A 25,717-nucleotide genomic window follows, 5' to 3' on the forward strand; every position below is an offset into this window, starting at 1 on the left:
CACAATCGTATGTGTCAATACCATTTTGAACATACATTATAGCACAAGTGATGCACAAATCCGACCAATGTGGCCGTAGTGTAATGAGTGGCAACATATTTGTGTATAGGAGTTTATATTAGAACTTCGGAGACATTCAAGTTATTGCCCAACAGAAAGAGACATATCATGAGCTGCAAATAGATATTAGTAAGTAAACCATTTAACATAAATAAACAACACAAAAATACATAAAGAGGTCGCTGTTGGGGTTTGGGATTGGCCAATTGCACATAAAAACAGTAATTCTAAGCAACAAACAAATATCAAAGTTAAAGTTCACCTTGATTTTTCACAAGAATTGTCACTTTTTACTCTGAAAAGTGGTGTTTACAAGAGGAAGTGGTAGATTTGCTGATGGAAATGGCCAATAAAAACACATGAACATTGGGTTGATGTGAACATCAAGAGGACTATGAATGAATTGCGAATTTTGAGAGACTATAGCATTGAGAGTGAGTGGGACACTACAAAGTTGAGAAGCGAAGAGAGAGAGCTAGAAGAGAATGTTTAGCGTCCTAGGAACAATCCCAAGAGAACTATATGAAAGGTCTAGGAACAATCCCAAGAGTCCTCAAAGGTAGGTATGTAGGACAAGTTTTGAGCCTAAAACATGTTAAGAGGCAAATGGGACAACCAATCTACACCACTAAGATAGAAAGGCCATACCATTTGCAAACCCCCCCCCCCCAACAAAAAAAAACCCCATCACCCCCTCTCTCTCTCTCTCACACACACACACACACACAACGTTAAATTTTCTCTCTCTCTCTCTCTCACTCACACACACACACACACACACACACGCACACACACATTTTTTGTAAACACACAAGAGAATTTGTCAACGTAATAAGATGAATCCGACGAGTAAGTAGAGGAAGCAAGAGTTGGAGAGAATTACCTGGTAGAGACAGTTGGAGTTGCCGAAGACACCCCAGGGAGTGTGCCAGCGAGTGGTTTGCAAAGTTTGCCAAACGGAGGAGGGGAACTCTTGGGGCTCCCAGCGCCGCCCCTTCTCAAGCAAGCACACGTTCACGCCTGCCTCCGCCAGCCGAAACGCAGCCACAGAGCCGCCATAGCCAGACCCTATCACCACTGCCTCATACGAGCCGCCGCCAGCCGCCATTCTCTCTCTCTCTCTCTCTCTCTCTCTGCTTAATTGGCTAATGCAGACTCTCGCTCGCTCGCTCGCTCTGCTTTCAGTAACGCAGAGGCTCGGAAGCTTAGACAGCCCGTAGGTCGCTTGCGCAAATTTATCAACCTTCCCACCCTGCTTTTATACGAGGAGAAATTAAATGTTCCTCTCGAAATGCGGGTTAACATTTTTGTGAGCACCACCAACTTGGATTCAAAGGCTAAAATTTTCGCACCAAAACTTGGAAATGGAGGACGTTTGTACTCAATGCTACTAAAGCCCTTCTCCAATGAGGTTGAAGAATATTGCAGGTAAAGTGGCCTGCTATGAAGGTGCTTTGAAATAAACAAGCTAGGTGGGTGGGGGTCATGTAGCAAACTTAGTAGTTGGAGTAGTAAACGATAAGGGTTTTAAAGAATGGGAGCTAGAATGGTCCGATCAAAATGTGTCAGTAGTTCCTACGAAAGTCATTGGATAGTTTATTGTTTTCCAAATATGGTTTAGATAAGTTGGGCCTTAGATTTTGGTTTTTCATCATAGGTTGCTCAAGAGTTATATGAAGACAATACTGTGATTAATTGATAAACAATTTAAATTTGTACCATTTTGTGATAAAGTTACCTAAGAGTTCACAACATGAAGGCATTCTTGATCTTTATTATTACATAATCTTGCAAGGGACTTGAGCTAATACACGAGCCATCTCCTGTTCTCTCTTCTTTGCAGATGTTGTGCTAGTCTCCACCCACTCATCTACTTTCGTCTGGTCGATTTCAAATTATTGCACTAGTACTCCACTTTGATGATCTCTAACTTTTAATAGGCCTTGGATACTACCCTATTTCTTTCTTCTATCTCTCAGTCCCATTCTTCAATGCAATCCACCTTCTCTACTCAATGGTGCTCTGCTATCTAATCACCATAAATGGTATAAAAAATGTGCCATTCCACTTCAAAATCAATGGAATTAATGGGTTGAAAGTCCGATATTTACATTAGGAAGACATAAACTTTGTGTTATAATCAGATAAGTAGTGAGAAAACACTTTTCCATACACATGAGAACTAGTCTGACTGTAGGGGCATACTAGCTCAGCTCGTTTGCATCCTTTCAAAAAAAGTCATGCGCAAGAATAACATGCTTTATTACAATGAAAAGCTTTGCAACATTGTAACTTATAGGAATGCAATATTGGTTGCTTTAGTACAAAAGAAATTGAGCCTAAAGGGAGAAAAAGGCTCACTATCTAACTTGGCCACCGTGAAATGCTTGATCTACATGCGAGTTTGCCAAAAGGCATGTATTTTCCTCTACAATATATAGAGCTAGACTCAAATGGTCATGGGGGAATAGAATGAACATGCTACTCTTATGACAATCAATATGCAATCTACATAATCATCATAGATCAATTGCAGATACACATTTTTGTAGGCTTAAATACTAATTTTTGCATACTAGTGTGATTTTGGAGAACCAAGGCATTGAGACAATATACTTGGCTCCACTATTCCTCTAGTGAGAGAGTGAGGTTTGGAAAATAGAATGTTATGAAGGAAAATATCAACACTTCCAATGATGGCTACAAATCTTAATATACAAGATTGCAACATGTGTAGCTGCATCATCGATAGCGTACAACATAATGTAAAGAGAGTACTGTAAATACACAGGCAATGTAGGTCAAGTCTATCAATCTTCACAAAGAGGTCAAACGTATCTTGACAAGGTGCATTGTTTCCTGTCAAAGTGGGATGGGTGTATTTGTCTCTTAGTTGGAGATTAATAAATATATCAACACCATATAGTCACCAAAACTATGCTATAGGTGTGTGAACTTTTGAGAAAGGCATTGAAACCTCTATTGTAGACAATGTTTGGGATTGTACTTCTATTGTAGGCATAGGCAAAATCTCTTCGGGCACAATGTGTCACTCAGTGGATTAAACACACACACACACACACACACACACACACACACACACACACACACTCTTTGTTGCTCTACTAGTGATTATTGCTCCTTATGGGTTTTTACCTTGGGAAGTGTACTTCTAAATGACACTGTCATGATGGGATGCTTCCCTAGCAATAAAGTGGAGACCCCTTCCCTATCTGTCTTGGATTGGGAAATTTGAATCCTCTTTCTTACTCGCTTGATGGGTCTCTCCCCTCTTCCTTCTCATGAGTTCTTTTCACCATGGGATATCTTTATATTCTCTAGGTGGCATTGTCATAGTGCGAAGCATGGCTCTTCTTCATTTGTTAGCTGTTCTTTAGCCCCTTACCCCTTTTCTAGCTAATGTGGGGCTGCAAACCTAAATCCACAATAGCTAAGAAGTCATTGACTCCCAAAAGGGATTGCCTTGAACCTAAATCCACCTATCTTGTCTACATACTTCAAGCATGGTATCCCCTCTTGGATTTGTTGATAGGTCCTCATCCCAACTAAATCATGCTAAAGTGAGAAGTTGATTCTTTTCTTGAGTGGAACCTCCAATGAAGGACCAAGGTTGTCCTTCCCTCTTCACTTTGCTACCTTGTGGCACATATATGGCCCCTCTGAGCAATTGTTGCACTCTCTCTTTGTACTATAAGTCCTACTACACACACATTGAGGATATTGAGCATCCTCTCTTGTAACCCTATAAGTGGATGACCTCCAAAGCACTTTGATCATGTAGTTTTTCATTCATTCTTTTCATGTGACTACTAGATATGCATAAGGATCTTGTACACGGACCTTGTATAGCTGCATGATTATGTGTGTAAGCATTTATTGTTGGTACCTAGTTCTACACCCACTATTGTGCATTGATGATGCTAGTGGGAGGTTGTGGTATTCAACCAATACCATGCATGATGGAGTTAATGGATATATTACCTTGTGGGTGATTAACATCCTCTTTCATGATATGGTCTACCATTTCAAGGCTTTACTACTCTGTCCTTCACATGCCACTTATTGTCATGGACCATTTCTGCCTATCAATGGAGTATGACTTTTGCTTGCCTATGCCTATTTGTAGGTACATTATGATCTCGAGAAGAGTTCTCCTAATGCATGCTTACTAAACACTAGCTTATGGAAAAGGAGGAGTACTTAGCATGCAACCACTGGTTTTAAGGTGAGGGATTTCTATCCCACACTTAGACTTGTGATTTTAATTTTTTTGACTTACAAAATGAGAGTGTGTGAGTTTTTATAAAAAAAGTAATGATACTTTGACTATAAGAAAGGGACTTGTTGAAGGGTTGAAGATCTTGGGCTTGTTGACTTGCTGTATGATGAATATGGTGGGATCATTACTCAATGTTACATTCATGGATTTTGGAGAAGAATTGTACGTTTTTGCTTAGATCTCTTAATCTGGTTTGATTTGGATCTCAAATACTTGTAGCCTTGTTGAATCTACACTTTGTAGGGAAATGTAATGAATTGTGAAAAAATTGGTTGCTAACCCTTATTGCTTCCTATTTACACGTCATCTCATTTCTTTCAAGAGGTGCTAACTAGTTGTGCATTGCTAGCTAACTATGGGTTGAGAACTTTGACTCCACTTTTGATTTGATGATAATTCACCTTGAAAAGGTGTTTTTCTACAATATTTTGGCATGCTCCAATTGCTTATTGGCCCTTCTGTCTAGTGTAATAGAGATTTTGGGAATGCTAACCTGATGAAATGGCCTATTAACTTTGAGAGTAGCGGAAATTAGAGAAGGTACTTTTGTGAAATTACTTTGTGAGCATAGTGGGTGAACTTAATTGATGGTAGCAACATAAACACAACATTTAGTTAACTTGGCATGAAAAATACTTTTGCAAGAGAGAGAGTTTAGAGAACACAATAGTTGAGGACCGGATTTATGTGGATCCGGTCCCCTCTCCAATAGGCATTTGTATTATAGTTTCTCCCATTAAGAGAGACTTGGTACAATACAATCTTTGTGTTCCTTGTGACCTAGGTGATGCAATGAAGATGGAAAGCTTCATGCATCATGAGCATAATATAAAATTTGTGGAAAGCATTAGCTATCCCAAGCCTCAGTCCCAAGGTCTCAAACACCTTCGAAGGTGGAGAGAGCTAACAGGGAATGAGGGTAGGGAAGAGGAAGAAGAAACAGTCCATAGGAGAAAGAATTAGTTCCTCTCTTATCATCACTCTTCTTGCTAGCATACATAATAGCATAGCAATGTAGATGGAGAAGATGACAAGCTTAAGCATTGAAGCATAGCTCTTGGTTGGATTTGCGTTCCATAGCCAAGAGTGTTGGTGAAGGCTCTCAACTTCTCTACTAGCTTGGAGAAGGACATGGAGCTCTTGCACTTTGCACTTCACACAATGAGAGTGTGTGTGGGAGAGTATACCCCTCAAGCAACCCCCTAGCTTGCTTTGGTCGACATCACCCCCCCACCTCTCCAGGCCTAGCTAATCACATGCAGGGGTATATCAAGCAACAAGGGTAGCCTTGGGACAAGTGTCCCCCTTTCCCCTTTGAGAGAGAGGACTTGATAATACTAAAACAATTACTTAAATTAACCAATTTATCATTGGACCCCTTGGGAGGCCAACCAATAGGCTTTAGGCACACGATGAGGACAACATGAGGAGGAGGTTGAAATGTGTCCTTGTTGCCTCCTTGGTCTAGGGTTTGCCTTAAGTGAGGGTGTGTGTGTTCTCTCTCATGCTCCCAACTTGTAGGGCTCACCTCCTCCTTGTAGAGATACTTGTTGACTTTTTGACACCTCAAGCCCCTCAACCTTGGGCCATGTTCCCACCACAAGCTTGGCCCTTAAGCCCCTCAAGCTTGGGCCAGGCTCCAACCTCAAGTACAACCCTAGCATCTCAAGCATGACAAGCACCTCAAGCATCCCAATCATCAAGCACGACAAGCACCTCAAGCTTGGGCCGGGTTCCCACCTCAAGCTCAACCCTAGCTTACCTAAGGTCAAAGGACTTTTTAACACTAACCTCTGGAGGTCTTTAATGAAGCTAACCCTAAGGTTTTTAAGCTCCATTAGCTAGCATTTCTCTTTGACATATCATCTCTCATTTGGACCCCTTTACCCATTGGCCTCGTGTTGAGATAGATATGAAAACACATATCTATATTCTAACCCTTGTTCCCATTTAGTCTCTCACATTAAATGATCAGTTTAATATGAGAAAATCATTTGGGTTGGTTAGATATTATATTTTATGACATTACCTCTCTCTTGAAATCATAGTCATCCTCGTCTATGTGGTAAAAGAGATAAATCCTTAGTCATTAGTCAATTTTACTTAGGGGCAAGAGGATCCCTTTTTACCCTACAACATCTTTCCAAGATGGATGACTAATCCGTTTGGTGCTTGAGAGACATAGCTGCCGTAAGCATGTCTACTCTTTAGTCCATTTCATTCTCCAAAGTAGAGTGACATTTTCTACTTGGTGTTTGAGAGACGTCGTCATCAGAAACATGATTCTAAGCATGCATAGTATTAAAATTTGTGCACAATAAAAAGAGAACTAGTCTTATAAAACAAAAACATTGGTCATTGAAAAGAAAATTGAACATTTGCTTACTCTAATGTGGCATTGTAAGCATTGACAAGGTTCATACTATCCTTAAGCTTTATTCCTTGCATCCATCTAGCATCTTCAAAAGGATAACTTAATAAGATACCATCGGATAATCTTACCATGTCGTAGTACCTTGTCTTCATGCTGAAGGATAGCTTTGGGTTGTAGCACCTCTTCTTGGTCTTCGATTTTGGGAGGGTCTTCAATAATTGGTTCACTTGGTGGCTCTCCTTTGTAGGGCTTTAGTAGGCTCACATGAAAAGAAATTTGTATGGGTTGATAAGCCATCTCATTGATGGGCTTCAAGATTTGGAAAGGAGCATAGTATCTTTTTGCTAGCTTAGCATAATAATTTTGATGGCCCATAGGATTTTTACCGGTCATTTGCCTCAATCGAGCATTGGGAAACTTAAGTAAGACCCAATCATTTTCTTTGAATGTCAAGGCCCTTCTGTGCTTGTCAGCAACAGCTTTTTGCCTTTGCTGAGAGATGGATATAGCCTCCTTAATCTTTTAAAAACATTCTTGTAGGTCACGGCTATACTTATCGGCAGAAGCGAAGATCTTCCCATGTACTGTAAGTAGCAAGGGACTTTTAGGTCTTCCCTCAATTATTTCGGAAGGTGCTTTTCCCGTAGAAGCATGCACACTAATATTGTATGCATACTCTACTAGAGGTAAGTACTTTTTCCATTGTGAGTGTTGATCTACTTCTATAACATAAGTCTTTAGTAGATCGAGTATCGTAAGCTTGGCTTTCTCACTTTGGCCATCCGTTTGTGGGTGATAGGCTAAAGAGAAATTCAATCTTTTTTCCTAAATTTTCAAAGAGACCTTTCCAAGGGGATAATAAATTTGTGAGCTTTTATTTTAGAGTTTTTTTCAAACAAAAAGAGCTTTTCCCATTGCATACTCAAAAAGTGGGAGGGGAAGCTAATTGAGTACTACCTATGAAAAATGTGAGGAGAATGATAGTCAATGGAGCTTGAATGATGTATAGATAGATAGATAGAGAGAGAGAGAGAGAGAGAGAGAGAGAGAGAGAGAGAGAGTCAAGAAGGGGTTAATTTCTCCTATGAACTTACAGAGAATATACATATAGAAGGGTATTTTAAATTGAAAAAGTGAAACTTTTGGTACATAAGGAATCTTTTTATTGAGAAAAGTGGTACATAAAGGGTACATAAAGGGTCTCTATATAATTCAAAAAATTTAGAATAGGGGGTTTTATAAATACCTCTTAAAGGCACGTGCTATGCAAGATCTCTATATAGTGAACCGCCCGGGCAATCACTCTTGTAAGTCCATATAATGCCTCTATTTTGGCATGTGAGGGGTTTCCTCACCTTTAGAGAGTGGTCTTGTTATCACTCTCGAATCCCTCAATGGGATTTGCCTCGTCTAGGCTTACACATGCTACACTATGGACTCTTTGGGTTACATGCTTTGCAACCATGGTTTTTGGGTTGTTCACTTTACCATTTATTGTAAGAATATGGCCTTTGTAGGCCTTTGAGCACGTTATTGGGCAATAATTGATTGGTTCCTTTGGAGCAATTCTCTCTAGGCCATCTATGTGCCTTATATTGCATCTAACATCGTGGCAAGAACATGGGAGTCATAGAAGAGAACAATGGTCAATGGTGGAGGGGTTCAAACATTGTTCAACATTAAAATCATTAGGAGGATCACCCAAAGCTTTTTCATAGGAGAATCTTTTGACTAGGCCCAGAGAAGGTCAATATGGTAGATTTAATTATGTGATCTGGATATGTGTGAAAGTCTATGAGAACTAATATTTGAACTCGTAACTTTTAGCAAATGTTTAATGGATCTTGATAGTGTAGATATGCATGCAAAGGTATCCTTAGGTTGTATGTGTCTTAGATCATGATGCTCATTTGAGGAGCTTGTTTTTTTAGAGGCTCAGTCGGTCACAAAACCATTCATCATTACTCAAAACATGGGAAGGGTTTTTAGATTGGAGGACACTTTGGTCACCAAAAGTGGAAGTCTCAAAAAATAAAATCCATGGAGACAAATCCTTGAAGAAGTATTCTAGTTCCGAGAGAGAGAGAGAGAGAGAGAGAGAGAGAGAGAGAGAGAGAAGAGAGAGAGAGAGAGAGAGAGAGAGAGAGAGAGAGAGATGTATATGTATGCATATATATATATATGTATATATATATGTGTATATATATATATATATATATATATATATATATATATATATATATATATATATATATATATATATATATATATATATGTATATATATATGTGTGTGTGTATATATATATATATGTGTGTGTGTGTGTGTGTGTGTGTGTGTGTGTGTGTGTGTATGTATGTATATGTGATCTCGCAATGCTAATGAAGGTGGCTAGGGAAGCTTGCGATGTATTGGCTGAATAAAAGAAGGATGGCAAAGGAGATTGTCATGTATGAAAGTTGATGAAGGCATAGATTAGTGATTCATGAGTAGGAAAATATGGGCAACCACGTGTTAGGTAATTCAATTGATGTGGGCCCGCTATTAGAGGGCATAATGGTGCACAAAGGCGGGAGTGGAGCACGTGGACAAGACTACAAAGAAGTGGTTATTCTAGGCAAGTTCGCAACAGAGTTTTGGATCTATTGAGTGCTACAACGTGATGCGTGGCTACCCTGCAAAATACCGAAAAACAATATACTACAAGCCGTAAAACGGACAAATCTCCATACCTGGCGAATCCACGAGCACATAATCGACGATATACGCGAACAAAGAGAGATAGAGGGCGGGAGAGAGAGAAAGGAAGCCTGCAGGCGCACCTCCTAGAGCGGAGTGCTACGCCGGCACGACGAGAGAGAAGAGGGAAGAGGAGAGAAGAACAACGCAAGCACTGGGTGCAATCTCCCCCCGTGCAAGAATGACCATTTCCCTCTTGCACGTATTTGTTATATAGATTTCTTGAATGGTCAAATTGGTTACAAAGTGGCCGGCCGGACATAATTGACCAAAGCTCATAAAGAGCACTTGAATAATCTAATATAACTTAAAGTAATATCCTTCTGCATAATCCATTATCTGTTGATGCTTTTGCCACCTGTCAGCTGCATAAATAATAAAATATCAATTCTATAACATACCTCTCCGTTGGAAAGCAAATGTCCTGAGTTGTGAAGATAAAAATCTGCAAATAATACTTGTCAAAAAACAGTGATTAGTATGATGTGTCAAAAACATCACAGAATAAAAGAAAAATGTATGAAACTAAACAACATTAGCTTATGCCTGCCGTCATCCACATACTACCTATTCTAGTGTCCCATACCACTAGAATAAGCAGTATATGTCATACCCTGATGAATTAGGATATCATTGCTCACACTCATCATCAATCTCATAATGTCAAGTCTCATCACATGAACACTGCCATAATAATCACCAGATACCAAATCCCAATCCAATTCCAATTCCACAGCATAAGTCCAAATCCAAATCACTTTCATTATGTACCCGGGTAACAAAATCATACCAGTTGCAGTGGTGGCCAGCCACTGCAGCATGATTTTGTGATTGGTGTTGCCTCATCCGGCGAGTCCACACCAATAAAGCGTGCTGCCTAAATCTACGAATCTGCATTTAGTATTGTGAAAAATTATGAATCTACAGTTTGTTGGTTGTGCTGCCTAAATCGGCGAATCTGCACTAGATGAGCATTGACACACTGCCTAAATCGACGAATCTATGTGCACATGACCAATGGACGAGACAAGACATAAAGAAAAAAACAAAAACAAAAACAAAAACTGTTTCTCAATATCCATATTAGATCTTGTGTGTAGTTGTATATCAGCTTGATGATAAAGTTGCTCAATTTAAATTTACATTCAGGGGAAGCATGCAAGCGACAATGTGAGGATGGGTAATTTCACATACTGTGATAAAGAAGCAAAAGATCTCGTTTCTTTGAAATTATCCATTTGTATTATGCTGGTTGCAAACTACTAACTATGTGCTATGAAATAAATGTATGAAATAAGAACAACTTAGAAGGAAGTAGAGAGGGTGAGTGGTACCGAAGGAGTATGTGAAGCCAATGTATGACAATGTAATCACATGAGAGAAAAGGAATCATAATGACAAGAGGTTAAGGCAAATTATAGCAATAGATATATTGAAGAATTTACTCATTAGAGAGGGTTAAAAATGCTTTAGCGAAACATTGCAAAATTACGTACCTGTGGGTGGCTCGAAGAAAGGACTTGGAGTTAAATTGCCAAATGCAAAACAAGTAGTTAAAGAGGAAGGTCAATAGCAAACTAGTCAGTTGAGTAATGTTAATGAAGATAGACAATTGGATTATCTACTAAAGTATAGACTAAAGAAAAGTACAAATGTCAGACCACTGGTAATGCAAGTGTCAACACGAGAAATTTAACAACTTTGTAGTATGCAGAAAGGTTAGATCCTACAATATTTTATAGCATTGCTAGTGGAGGAATTAGGCAAAACTTATGTAATGAAGATCAGTATCAATTTGATAAGGTTTACAAAAATAAGTAAAAAATGCTTCAAGAACGCGTTATATACATGTTGAAAACAATCAGAGTTATTTTCCAGTCTCAACATACATTAACAGTGTGTAATCAGGAAGACTTGCGGAAAACTTCTATGTCACTAATGAAAACATACAAGTGAGATATTGATCTGGCCATATCTAGGTGTTAGTCTTGCTTAGTAAATGGAAGAACTATGTTTGTTAAGGAGAAAAGATAAAGAGAGTAGTGGGACAGTGAATATTGCCTTGTGAGAGTCAAGAATGTGAAGTGACTTGTTGGTGGATCCCAGTAGGATAGAAGAAGAGACTCGACATGGAGAAGAGAAACTTGTACAGAAGACGTCAGAAGCCCCCTAAACTAGAGGTATATTGATCAATAGATTTATTATGCTTGGGAGCATAAGACGCCTATGTCTATGAGGGCCACCCCATCAGTGATGGAGGCTCGAACAGAGGATCTGGACTATTTTAGCAAGGATCGAGACATCCAATATGACTATATTAATGTGGAGTGGATGGTCTTCAGTGACCGATGCAATACATCCCGGGATAGTGCCCGATGTAAGCTAGTCGCATAAGACACTGATGTTCAGTGTAGCTGTTATGTTACTGCCTTTTATTTCGTACCCAGACATGGTAGGAGATCCAACAAGATTATAGCACATTGATCTCATAGGTCATTTGGGCCTTTGGAAGACGATTAATATAACCAACTTACCATACATGGTTAATTTAGCAGCATTGGAACAATCTGAGGAGACCTTAAGAAATCACCGAATGAGTGGCGAATCATGTGGGATAACTTCAAAGGTGAAGGACGGTCTGCAAATATAGATCTATATGTATTATCAAAAAGAAATTCACAGTGATGCAGCAATCTAGAGCACTATCTCATCTCAGCACAACAACTGCTGAGATGGACCACGACCGATGATAGATTGGGATTGTACATGATGGCGCGAAAAAAAGAAGAAGAAAAAAAACAGTCCACTAAAACTCCCTGAGTCTTGTTCATCGTGCATGCAAGATGGGTGAATTTTAATATTGGAGTGCATTATGCAAGCATTACTGCAACGCCAATTTTGAACATTGAGAACTAGGTTGCGAGCTTGGGCTCCACCTGCAACCGGCAACAAACCAGGTCCGTGGCGACGTGTTGCAAGCTTTCCCATGCTTCTTCTATGGCAGCCCCGCAGTGGGAGTCGCGGAGGGAGAGAGAAAGACTGGCCAATTGAAGGAACTCACAAGGTCGTCAAAGATAGCACAAATATGCCGCTTTTGATTCCTATTCGTCCTGAGTTAACCCTGTTTTCCCATTGTCGCTTTCATGTCTACTGTGACCTCAGATGCAAAGGATTCTGCACACGCACTTTTCTTCGGTTTCTGTGTTGACAGTTGCTCTGCATGTACTCCAAATGCAGGGTTGCAGTAAATCTTAAGGTATTCTCCGTGCAGATTACCTCGAAAAGTGTGTCTCCGGCTAATTGTCTCCATCCGTGCATGAGTTGCTGTCTCTTACCCCATTTGCTACTCCGAATACTATATGCAGTAAAAAAAAAAAAAAAAAAAGGCTGTCAACAGTGTCTGCATGGTTTGAGCGCGGAGTAGTGGGTGCTCGCTGCAGCTCCTAATACCAACCCCTGGTAGCAACTCGAGCATTGTAAATTGGGCTGAAGACGTGTGTTGCACCCTTGCATGGCTATCAAAATGATGGTGGGTGCGACTGAGACTGAGTGTGACTACGGGGGTAGGCACGACTGCAGAGGGTCGTCTGTGATCGTGAGAAAGAGAGAGAGAGAGAGAGCTGTTCGTTGGAGAGTGTGCATGCAACTCAACTTGTGGGTGTGGAGGTAGTTGAAGCCAGAGAGCGTGGTGGAGTCTTGGTAAGAAAGAGAGAGAGAGAGAACTAGGCTGTGCGTGGGTGTGTGGGCTGGCAAAGATGTGCTGCAGACAATAGGTGGTTGGCGAGTGTGGGAAAGAGAGAAAGAGTGGTGGATATGTTTGTCGATTTCCAGTGGCTGGTTGCATGGTAACGAATGACGAAATGTGTGGGCGCTGTCACTTGCAAATGAGAGGGAGAGAGAGTCTTCAATGGTGGTTGGAGGGGGAGAGAGAGAGAGAGAGAGAGAGAGAGAGAGAGAGAGAGAGAGAGAGAGAGAGAGAGAGAGAGAGAGAGAGAGAGAGAGAGAGAGAAAGAAAGAGGTCCCAGCTGCATGGGGGGTGGTTGGTGGGTCTGTGGAGACCATACCATGATCGCCATTGGTTGGCTGAGAGAAAAAGGAGAGAAGTCGATTGAAAAGTTGGTTGATAGAGAGAGAGAGAGAGAGAGAGAGAGAGAGAGAGAGAGAGAGAGAGAGAGAGAGAGAGAGAGAGAGAGAGAGAGAGAGAGAGAGAGAGAGAGAGAGAGAGAGAGAGAGAGAGAGAGAGAGAGAGAGAGAGAGAGAGAGAGATAGATTTTATTATCGTCCTCGGAGGTCAAATATGACCTATGGGACCAAAGTTACATGTGATGTAGTATGTGTACGGCTGATGAGTGACTCTCGATGCTCCAAAATTGTAGTGATGAGAGTCGCAATGGAGAGCCCACACTTTGGCTGGGAGAGGAAAGTGTGTAGGTCTAAGTTATGGATGAAAATGTGAGAGAAGCAAGTTCGGATGTGATCAAAATCTGAGCACTCTAGTAGTGTGTGGTACTCAGACTCTCGAACTTGCAGTGAGCATAATGTGCACAATCGATTTGACTCTTCTCCATTGCCCCAACGCCCTATCTCGCATTGAAGGAAATGGGAGCTAAGCCGAATTGCTGCGATAGTGCGTATCGCGGACAAGGGAATAGGCTCAAGCATGTAAGTGTGAGTACGGTTTCCTCTCTCAGCGAAGAACATGGTTTTGTAGTTGGGGGCAATATAGGTGGTGTAATGTATGAAGCGTGACCCACCGGATTTCTCCCAAGCCGTAATACATTGGCGTTGTAGAAAAACTTCATTCACTTGAGAGTCAATTGAAGCATCATGTAGCAAGTGTAATGCATCCCATCTCCCAAACCACTTCTTTATGTCTTGCATCCATCCCGTGCTCAAGATCTTGCTTTTATGCGTCTTTTGAACTTTTTTGATTGCTTCCCATGCAATTGTAGGAAGTCGATGTGAGGGGTTTTGACGCATCTTTATCATGTACTCCACAACCCTTTCCATGCCTATAACCTCAATTGGAAGAGATCCCGACTCAAGAAGTAGGAGCATATATGGTGTTTGTGTCTTAACTTGGAGAAAGTTTGTAAGAAAACGCTTTTGGACATTCTCAAACTCTTTCCAAGTAGACTTTGAGATGCTCCCACCCCACACTTCAACTCCATAAAGAAGAACCCGTGTCACCAATGCATCAAAAAGATACTTCTTGAGAACCCAACACTTGATGTTTCCCGCATTACACATGTTCTCAAATGCATAATATGCTCTCTTTCCCGCTTTCAAACGACGCATAGCACATTCATGCCACTTGTGATTGGATGGAACCTCAAGGCCAAGGTACTTAAAGCTCTCAACAACTTCAAGTGTCTCGTTGTTGTACACAATGCATGGCTTCTCCTTATGGTTGGTTTTCACAAGCATAACCTTTGTTTTGGATTCATTTACAATCAGCCCACTATGCAAGCAAAAGTTCTCAAGGACAACCATAAGCTTTTGTGCATCTTCTAAAGTGTGTGCTAGAAGCACTACATCATCCGCATACAACAAAAGCATGATTACTGCATTGCAAATAGTGACCTCTTCAATGCCTTCTTCTTGCATAAAGTCAAGTACCATTTGTTCCAATTGATCGATGCATAGACCAAAGAGAGTTGGTGACAATGGACATCCTTGTTTAACTCCAATAGTGCTTACAAAAATTTCTAAAATTTCTCTTCCCATGCGCAATTGACAAATCACCTTCTCATAGATTCGAGAAACCGCAAGCATAAACTCACTTGGCACTTGGAGTTCTTCCATCCTTCTCCACAAATTGTTACGTGGAATCATATCAAAGGCTTTCTTAAAGTCCACAAAACAACAATACAATCGCTTGCCTTTCAACCGACTTTCCTTCACGAGAACACGAAGAGTGACAAGATGATCAATGGTGCTATGGCATCGACGAAAACCCACTTGTCCCTTTGCACGCTTGTCATTCTCTTCAGCCCAATCACTCAATTTCATCTCCATTATGCACCCAAATAACTTTGTCATAAGAGACCCAATCATTATAGTCCGGTAGTTGCTTACATTCTTTACATCCCCTCCTTTATGCAAAGGCTTAACCCATTTAGTACTCCAATCATAAGGCATACCATGTTGAAGTGCAAGGTTGAACATATCACACATCCACTCATGGGTAAAATCTCCCGTCCATTTGATCATCTCCGGCTTGATACCTTGAAGATCTCCCGCTTTGCGAGTGGCCAACTTTTCAAGCCCACCGCATACATCCTCAATAGTAAAAAAAGAAGGCATACATGGGAGTGAACCATAAAATGGCATTTTTTCAGTATTTTCTTGCTCATATAATTGCCTACAATGTGTGTACATATCCACTAGACTCAAGTTACCAAAATTCTCAACCCGCTTGCCTCTCAAGTTTCTCCAAAATCTTCCACATGCATGTGCCTTTTCTTGGACTTGAAATTCTTGTTGCTTTACTTCCCATCTTCTTCTCTTCTTTTGAATCAATGCCTTGTATGTATGCAAATGACTTTGATAGTTGTCTTTGTCCATAGTTGCATCAAGCTTTATCAAGGACTTTCGAGCATCTTGACATTCTTTATCAAACCACCTTTTGCGTGATCTATCTTTGTTGATACCATGGAGATGCTTTATGGCAAAGCATTCTTCCGCACAAGAACAAATAGCTTTCTTGAAAGCTTCCCATTTAGTTTCCAATGGTGCATCACATTGAAGCTTTGTCATCCATAATTTTTGCTCAACCATTTCAATGTACATTGGTGCCCGTTTGAAATCCATACATAGTGATAACTTCTCTTTCCTTTGGCTGAGATTATCATGCTTAGTTGCTTCTCCACATGAAAGGTCAATACATAAGGTGCGATGGTCGGATTTCGAAGTCCATTGACCAAACATAAAACTCTTTATGCGATACATGATGGCTTCAGAGAGTAGCATATAGTCAATCACACTATCCCCATTATGTCTTCTACATGTAAATCCATTGGTTCCACTCCACAAAGATACACCATTGGCAATGAGCATACCTGTGCTATTACACATGTGTAAAAGTAACTTTCCATAGTGATCCGGCTCTTTCTCATCCATTGAAGTACGATCATACAAGTGAACTTCCTCCAACTCCCTTGAAATGTATGGCATATCAAATTGTTGAGTATCATGTTGCAATGTTTTTGTGCGAGCATTCATATCCCCAAATACAATAACATCACCTTCACCTTTGAAATAAGCAATGTCCTCTTCCAAATCAGAAAATGGTTGATCTCTATCCATGCAAGCATAAAAGGGAGAATCATGATGAGGAATGTAGCAACCGGCTACAAAAATGGGTGCTCTTTTTGGTGTCATAATTTTCAGCCATACATAACGTTTGTACTTGTCATCTTTCACAATTGATACAAAATCTTCCAATCCTTTCTTAACCATACATGCTAACCCTCCTTGTCCTCTTCGTTGCTTGAGAGAGAGAGAGAGAGAGAGAGGGAGAGAGAGGGGTTGACGGTCGTGAGAGAAAGAGAGAGTTGGTTGGTTGTGGTCCTTCCTTATCTAGAAGAGCCGCCCTCTGCATGGTGTGGCCGGCAAGAAACGAAAGAGGGCATGGGGTTGGGCTGGAGTGTGTGTGTGTGTGGTGTGGGCACGCTGTGTTGCATTCATAGACCTGCGAAAATCAGATACCGCTCCAACTTTGGAGTTGCATGGCTGACGAGGGGACAAGAGTAGTAGAGGTTGGTTGAGAAAGTGAGTGGTAGTACTATTGCATGGCAGTCTTAAGGAATAGACAGATGGTTGGTATGTGAGTGGTGCAACTGATGAAGCGCCATGGAGGCTCGGTGATTGGGAAAGAATTCTGCGGAGCTAAGGTTGAAGATGAAAGTGTTCACGACCAGACTATTGACCTTCCTCCCAAATTCTTCATTACTGCCTCCAATCAACTACCGCTATGCATTGACAGGTTCTCCTGGTGCCGCATCTTGAACTGCCGTCATCCCAAGGCACCCATGCCGTGTGTGTGTGTGTGTGTTTTTTTTTTTCTTCCCCCATGCCACAACTCATTGCCCCTGAAATGCTACAGAGCGGGCCTCCCCAGTACTGCTACCAGACTACTGATCTCCCTTCCAATTTCTTCCTACCTAGAAATATATATACTTGATCTATTTAAGTAATTTTTATTAATGACACACGACACTCTTATTGACACTCTTATTAACTATAATCAGATCTCGATTAGAGTATCCTTCACAAGACCTAATTAATATATGGAGCAAGTAGTCTTGCTTAACTAAACGACATAATGATCAAACAATGAATTCGACCAACAAAAATCATTGTCAATAGAATTACAAAAATAAATAAGCTTAGCTCTGTGGTATGATTGCTGTCATGATTCTCTTTGTCAGAGTGATGTCCATATTTCCACGAGCGTTTTGCTAGCTCTGATACCACTGCTACAACGGGATGCGTGGCTGCCCTACAAAATATCGAAAAACAATATACTACAAGCCGTAAAACAGACAAATCACCATACCTGGCGAATCCACGAGCACATAATCGACGATATACATGAACAAAGAGAGATAGAGGGCGGGAGAGAGAGAAAGGAAGCCTACAGGCGCACCTCCTAGAGCGGAGTGCTACGCCGGCACGACGAGAGAGAAGAGGGAAGAGGAGAGAAGAACAACGCAAGCACTGGGTGCAATCTCCCCCCCGTGCAAGAGTGACCATTTCCCTCTTGCACGTATTTGTTATATAGATTTCTTGAATGGTCAAATTGGTTACAAAGTGGCCGGCCGGACATAATTGGCCAAAGCTCATAAAGAGCACTTGCATAATCTAATATAACTTAAAGTAATATCCTTCTGCATAATCCATTATCTGTTGATGCTTTTGCCACCTGTCAACTGCATAAATAATAAAATATCAATTCTATAACATTGAGCCTCTTATTATTCTATCCATAGATCAAAGGAAAAGAACTAACGACTTGAATACTTACCCTTGTGTTGAAGCTAACCGTACATAGGATATTTATTTTCCCTCGACATGTTTTTTTCTTGAAAGATTAGATACATGTAAAACAAGACTACTAAAGTTTTTGTAGCAGATGGCAGGTGTCGCTAAAAATAATATGTCTTTTCCAGCATGAAACTAGACCAAGAATTAGACATCCGCATAACCTCACCTTCTAGGATGTTAAAACAAGAGGGATGCCAATGAAAACAATGCAAAAGATTGGCAATGACAAGGCTTACCATGGTAACAACTAAATGGTTACCTCGCCATCCTCTGCGGCCTCTCTCAAAAGGTATAAGCAACCAAATTATATAGCTTTGTCCTCCAAAGATCCCCACATCATTGGATGAATACCAACCAAGAACCTCTCAGGCTTGGACTCATGGGCTACTTCCCACAAGATTTCATCTTTGCCAATTGCCCACACATTCACAAAAAGGAGGTTATCTCTTGGCAAGGAAAAGTGGACAATAACAATCGGATCCCTAGCCAAATGCGGTAGTAGCAGTGGCACTTGTGGGTGTAGCCTCAAAACTTTTTCAACAAATGCTTGCAAGTATGCCAGACTATTAAAATGGGATTCCTCCACTTTCTACCCCCATTGTACCAATGCAATTATTTCCTCTTGAAACTTAACTAGCCAACTTTGATTTTGGGGCACACAATAGCTCTGCCATCGCCCACTCTATAGATACCATTGTGCTATATGTACTTCCAGTTAAAATTTTGTGCACAACTACGACATGGACATGGATTCCTTTAAACCTTAGAGCTGCCCAAGTCTTCTCATGCACAAAGCACTCATAGCAATAAAAAAACCACATGGTCCATGGATCCCACACATGGTGATGATGATGAGAATAGGTTTGAAGAGGTGTGGATGATCAAGTGTGCTTCTCCACACTAGGAAGGCCACTCCCTACTACCACTTTCTCTCACCCCCTGAAGAGAATGTACACTAAAATTTTGTAGCTCCCCACTGGCACCACCTTGGAAGATCTGTAATAAGCACCTCACGAACGCATCAACCAATGCAAAATTTTCACATGGACTACATATAACAAGCATCCAACATGCTCAAAGACTTTGAAAAGCATCGCTCTTGGAGACCTTTCTTGCCAATGCATATATGGACTGATTTTGGATGATTGCGGTGGCTTCTGTAGTCTTCTTTCTCTCAAAGTGCGACCATATTTAATGAAGGTCTTTGACATACATTAGAAATGCAGGGTGCGGTGCGATACTACTAACACTTTTTGCATCAATCCTTTCACTACATCCTGCAACACCTTGTTCTTAGTTGTGCCCGTTAATTACCATCTCAAAAAGAATTAGCGATGGTCATTAATCGCTATGCAAACATGTCCTCAACAAGACAAACGTGAAATTGAAGCTTAAAACCATGGAGGCTGTCCTTTCACAATGTTGGCGATCATATCATTGTACAATCATGTTTTGTATTCGTTATAAGCAACAAGTGTAATGGGCACGTCTGGTACTTTTGACCTCAATCGGAGTCAACTCTTGCTCGTAGTCGAGGACTACATATGCCAGCTTCTCCTTCATGTCCCGCATGATTTCCCGTTCTGCTGTCGTTGTTGTAAAGGAGTAGCCTCTCTTTGTCAAAATCTTCATCAGTGCGTTTGTTAGGTCCCTTCCCACCAAGTCCATCCCCGCAGGATTGCATGCGGAAGGGCATAGCTGCATGGATGGACATGCATTTACATAGGTCTTTGTGTGTGTGTGTGTGCGCGCGTGCGTGCATGGAGACATGTATTTCAGAAGAAAGTGTGTAGAGGCATACCCTTCATAGATGGGCACTGCATGGGTCACCCCGTCTCCAAAGTCCAACACAATTCCTGGTTGCTCATATAGAACATTCAGTAAATGGTAATGCCATATGCATTAGAAGCCAGTGCAACAATCTTATTTTTGAAATTAACATTTGATTCATGTTTGTATGCTAAAACCATGGAGGAAATTGGGAGAGAGCGATTACCTGTAGTATGTCTTCTCGCATAGAGAGAAAAGACTACCTGGATTGCAACATACATGGCCGGAACATAGAAAGTCTCGAACATGATTTGTGTCATCTTCTCACGATTCACCTTTGGATTAAGGGGAGCTTTTGTAAAGGAGGACAGGGTGCTCCTCCGGTGCTACTCTTAGCTCATTAAAGAAAGCATGGTGCCACAATTTTTTCATATCATCCCAGTTTGTGACAATGCCATGGTAAATTGGGTACTTGAATGTCAGAATACCTCTCTTGGATTGTGCCTCATCCCCCACATAAGCATCCTTTTGCCCCATGCCGACCATTATACCGGCATGTCTTGGCCTCCCCACAATGCTCATAAACACTGCTCTTGGTGCATCATCCCTCGCAAATCCATCCTACACATGCACATGTCATCCACAACACTAATTCTTTTGAATCCTATTTTTCTAGATTGCAAAGAGATGTTGGTCCATTGCATTCAGTGATCTGCAAACTCGTGATTGATCTCTGCGTCCATCTGCATCTAGCGTCTGGTATTTTTGACCTCAACGTCCATATGCATTCAGCGATGTGCAAAGTTGTTAGGACATTGATTTTCTTTTGGACGTGTTTGCATGAAAGCGCACGTACGCGGGCACACACACACACACGCGCAAGACAGGAAACCGCATGTGCCATATAAAATCCTGCACTCTTTGTATGAACTTGCAGTGCTAGGCCTATACTTGTATGAACTTGTGCATGTGTTAGGTGTTTGGGTGTTGATTCCAGCTTTTTGAACGCGCGCGCTCCTTGATGAACAATGTAGCATGTCTTTGCATTTCCATGCATAGAGAATCACATCTGCAGAGGACGGGGGTGGGGTTTGTGCAATCATGTTCTGCAGCCGTTATAAGCAGCGAGGTAATGGGCATGCATAGGGAATCACATCTCCAGAGATGTGGGTGGGGTTTGTGTTGTCGACAACGTCAGCTCCCCTCGTTTATCACCTCGCCATCATGCCTTTTAGCAAGAGCCTTGGTCTCGTCATCTGTACGGCACCAACTGCTCAGCCCATGCCTTGCCAAAAACGACTCGTCAACTTCCTCTTTAGCGCTGCAAAATCTGCAAAAGCCGTCACCTGGCCTCTTTCTCCTGCTCACCTTCAAGGCTCTTCCACCTCGTCACGTCTCTCTGCAATCTGCTTACGAAGGTGCTTTTCTCTTTGCCTTGCTCAGAGGCTCTCTGATGCCCCAGTTGATGTCCCCCCTACCCTCGTCCGCTCCTGATCGCCAACTTCTCTTCCCTTAACCAGCAATGTCTGCTTTTTTTTTATTGGCCCTCGCGTGCTCTTGCTGTTGGGGTTAAGGCCTATGTGCCTTGACCGGTCGCCTAGGTCATGGGCGCCCGCCCACTGTTACCCTATACTTATAGTGAGTATACTGTATAGGGGGAGCTGCCACTTTACAGTCTCCCCACCCACATCGTGTGTGTGTCTCCTTCTCTCTCTCTCACTCTTTGTCTGTGGTGCTCCCCGATCCCCTTCAATTGGTATCAGAGCGTAGGTGCGGAGGGAACGCGTGTGTGCACAGTCATGACGACAGCGGAGAGCCAGTTTCATTCTCGAAATCGCGTCCGCGCGCGTGCGCACTTTCAAGAGTGCAAACAGGGTTTCGACTTCGGCATCGGCAAATTCAGCTTTCCGAGAGCGTTTCCACTAGGTGTCTTGGCGTTTTACCCCCCTTTTGAAGCCATTCGAGCCATCAAAAACTTCATTCGAGCTACGGTTGAGGAGCTGCATTTTTCAGCCCTCTTTTGGCAGTTTATGCTGCATTTTTGGGTCGAAACAGAGGTTTTTGGCATAGCTTTCACACCCGGACTCGGATACATGTGATCCAGGAGTCTACCTTGGGGTTTTGGCACGCTCCGGACGCGCTCGTCATATCAGAATTTTAAAATTCTTAACGCTGAATTTTCTGCAGCAGCAGTTGTTTCTTGTGTGTCGAGGATTCCACACATGGTTTGCTCTTAGATGTGAGAGTGATATTTGCTGCAAGTTTTCTCACAGGTGGGAGGATACAAAGTATGACTTATGTGGTTTGATGCTCAGAGAGACTAATGTGATTGCATTTTGAGCTCGGCAATGTATGCCTCGAGCATGTTTTTTGGCAGTCACAGGTAGAGCAGATATTTGTGTACTAGATTTGCAGGTGTTTGCAATGATGTATGCAAAGTGTGGAGATTGGTGCATGCATTTGGAGTGCGGTTTGATGCGCTTTGGTTGCTCATGGTTTTGAGCGTGCAGTCAGTTTGGTTACTGGTTTTGTGGCTGTTTTACTGACAAAACTCTAGCGAAATTTTCCCAGGAGTTTTATGCGTATCATTTATGCGATCTAGGTAGAGATTGCGGGTTGCACTCAGCATTTGCGTGCGGTGTTCTCTGTAGGTGGGAGATTTGTGCATGTGTATGCATCGATACCGCACAGTGTGGGCTTGGTGATTAGCTCACGGGTTTGACATGCGTACAATTATCTTGGCACACTCACAGGAGTGAGTATTGTGATGTATGCTTGTGTGGCTACGAGCTAGGTAGCTGGATTCGAGCACTAATGGCTTGAGGTTTTTCAGTAGGTTTCAGCTACAGGTTTACAAGTTTACAGGCAGGTTTGAGGGCTTATTTGGGTGCTGAATTTTCAGCCATTGTTTCCTCTTTGCAGGTGTCCATGTATGGCTCAGTTGTAGGCTGATCTGGGACACGTTTTTGACTTGTTTATGCATCTATTTAAGAGCTGAATTTTGGGACTGATTTGCAGCCATATTTTACAGCCATATTTGCAGACTTTTGTTGATGCGATTCGAGCCAGTTTAGGGCTGATTTGGTTGACATTTGCTACTCATTGTTGGTTGCTCTTTTGCGAGCATTATGGCTGATTTTTCATTTGACTTCCAACGTTATGGTCTGACACAGTTTGATGGTGCACATTTTGTTGCTTAGAAGGAGCATATGGTTGTTGCATTGGCGGATTTGGGGCAGGATAAACCCTTGTGTGATTTATCGGTGAAGCCCAAGTCTATGCGTGATGATGATTGGCAGGATCTTGATGAGTTAGCAATGTCTACGATTCGTTTGCATCTGGTTGAGTCTATTTACTGGCAGGTCTCGAGGGAGACTACAACTCATGCTTTATGGCAGAGTTTACATGCTATGTACGCGACATCCATGTCTACAGGGGAGTCTAGTCCCACTTCTATGTCCATGGGAGAGATTGATCCCACACGCAAGTCTCGACGGCATAGAGACTTGACATGTTGGCATTGTGGACATAGAGGGCACATTAGGCGTCGATGTTTCAGGCGTTTGAGACAACGGAGGCGACAGATGCGTGATGCAGATTTGGACACGACAGATGCTAGTGAGATCAGTACGGTGGTTACTGAGTATGCTTGTGACGGCGATGTCACAATGACATCTAGCTTGTCTTCAAATCTTATGTCTATGGATTGCATATCGGATTGCACATTGTCTTCACATTGGTTACTAAATTCAGATGCTACTTTCCATGTCACGTCGCATCGTGAGTGGTTTAGCACGTTTTCTAGTGGGAGACTTGGTTGTGTGCACATGGCTGATGGTGCTGTGTATGACATTGAGGGTACAGGAGATGTATGTTTGTCCTTGCCCAGTGGTATGAGATTTACCCTGCGTCATGTGCGTTATGTGCCAGATCTGAGACGGGATTTGATCTCAGTCAGACAGGTACGGGATTGTGGATGTCAGATTTCGCTATGAGAGCGAGATTTTGTGATGCATTTGGGTTCGCTAGTGATTGTGAGAGGTGCTAGGAGTGGTACAGGTTACCCATTGCATGTGGATCACGGGAGAGACGATGTTGTCTCTGTGATCATGCAGCCAGGTAGACAACGAGAGAGCAGTCGAGTCTCTTTTGCTTGTGGGTTGCAGGATGCTTTGCATGGAGTGCAGAGCAGTGACCTTGTTGTGCAGGTTGCGTCTACGGATGCACAGGTAGAGTGGGATACCTCTAGTGAGTCACAACAGGATGAGTCATCAGAGGTGATGACAGAGATGACTCACATGGATGCTGAGATGTCGGCTATTGTGGAGTCATTTCTTGATATGCTTATGCCAGAGCTTGATGCAGATTCAGGACAGATGGATACTCTTGGTACACATGTGATATGTGGTGGGCACAAGGAGTCACTCCAGAGCTCGGAGTCAGAGTGCCATGGTCTCTATGATAGGGGACAGGATTTCCATGAGTTGAGTTCTGAGTTGGAGGTGGCAGAGGTTGCCAGGGTTGCATCAACGTTCGGTGTCCTCATGTATGAGATGCTGATCTCGAGGCCCGACATAGCAGCTGCAGTGGGAGCATTTGCAGCAGGGTTGATTAGTTGTTCGATGACTGATCTCGGCATAGAGCATAGGGGAGGTTTGCAGGTATTGGACGGATACTTGCAGGAGTGCATGAGCTCTTGTAGACTCTTTGCAGAGCTTGGAGCTAGCTCTGTGTGGCTTCCGCAGCGGGATGTTTGTCTATCAGCAGAGCCGGATGCACTAGCTCATCGAGAGTCAGTGGGCATAGGTTGAGAGAATATCTCACCTTCTATTAGTTGTACACTAGTAGATCTTGCTTAAAGGCACATTGGCCTTTAAGTGGGAGGTTGTTGGGGTTAAGGCCTATGTGCCTTGACCGGTCGCCTAGGTCATGGGCGCCCGCCCACTATTACCCTATACTTATAGTGAGTATACTGTATAGGGGGAGCTGCCACTTCACAGTCTCCCCACCCACATCGTGTGTGTGTCTCCTTCTCTCTCTCTCACTCTCCGTCTGTGGTGCTCCCCGATCTTCTTCACTTGCCTTATCTCCTGTCGCTCGCCGGCGCACTTGAGTGCTAATTGACGGCCCCTGCACCACCACTACCTCTTTCCCTTGCTGCTTGAAGGCAACCTGTGCAGCCCTACTCATGCTGCTCTCAGTCCTCCTCCTCCTCTTTTTGACAGCCCTCCCGTCTTCGCTGTGAGGTCACACACGCCTGCTTGTCACCCTCTTACTGGCTCAATGACATTTTCTGCTGCCTGTCGATCCATGTGCTAAGTGTAACGGGAGTAGCTACCCGGCCTCTAGTTGCTAGCATCACCACCCTGCCAACATCTATCTACAATGTTTGCTCTAGCTGCTAGCATGTTCAAGAGCTCACAATCC

At 42.4% G+C, this 25,717-nt stretch overlaps 1 pseudogene; it reads right to left on the reverse strand.

Annotated features, from left to right (window-relative positions):
• Positions 1-19,981: 19,981 nt before the first annotated feature.
• Positions 19,982-25,480, reverse strand: LOC147427886 (actin-like; annotated as a pseudogene).
• Positions 25,481-25,717: the final 237 nt, after the last annotated feature.

The sequence above is a fragment of the Adiantum capillus-veneris genome, chromosome 23 (genome assembly GCF_014529385.1).
Source record: "Adiantum capillus-veneris isolate H3 chromosome 23, ASM1452938v2, whole genome shotgun sequence".
NCBI lineage: Eukaryota > Viridiplantae > Streptophyta > Polypodiopsida > Polypodiales > Pteridaceae > Adiantum > Adiantum capillus-veneris.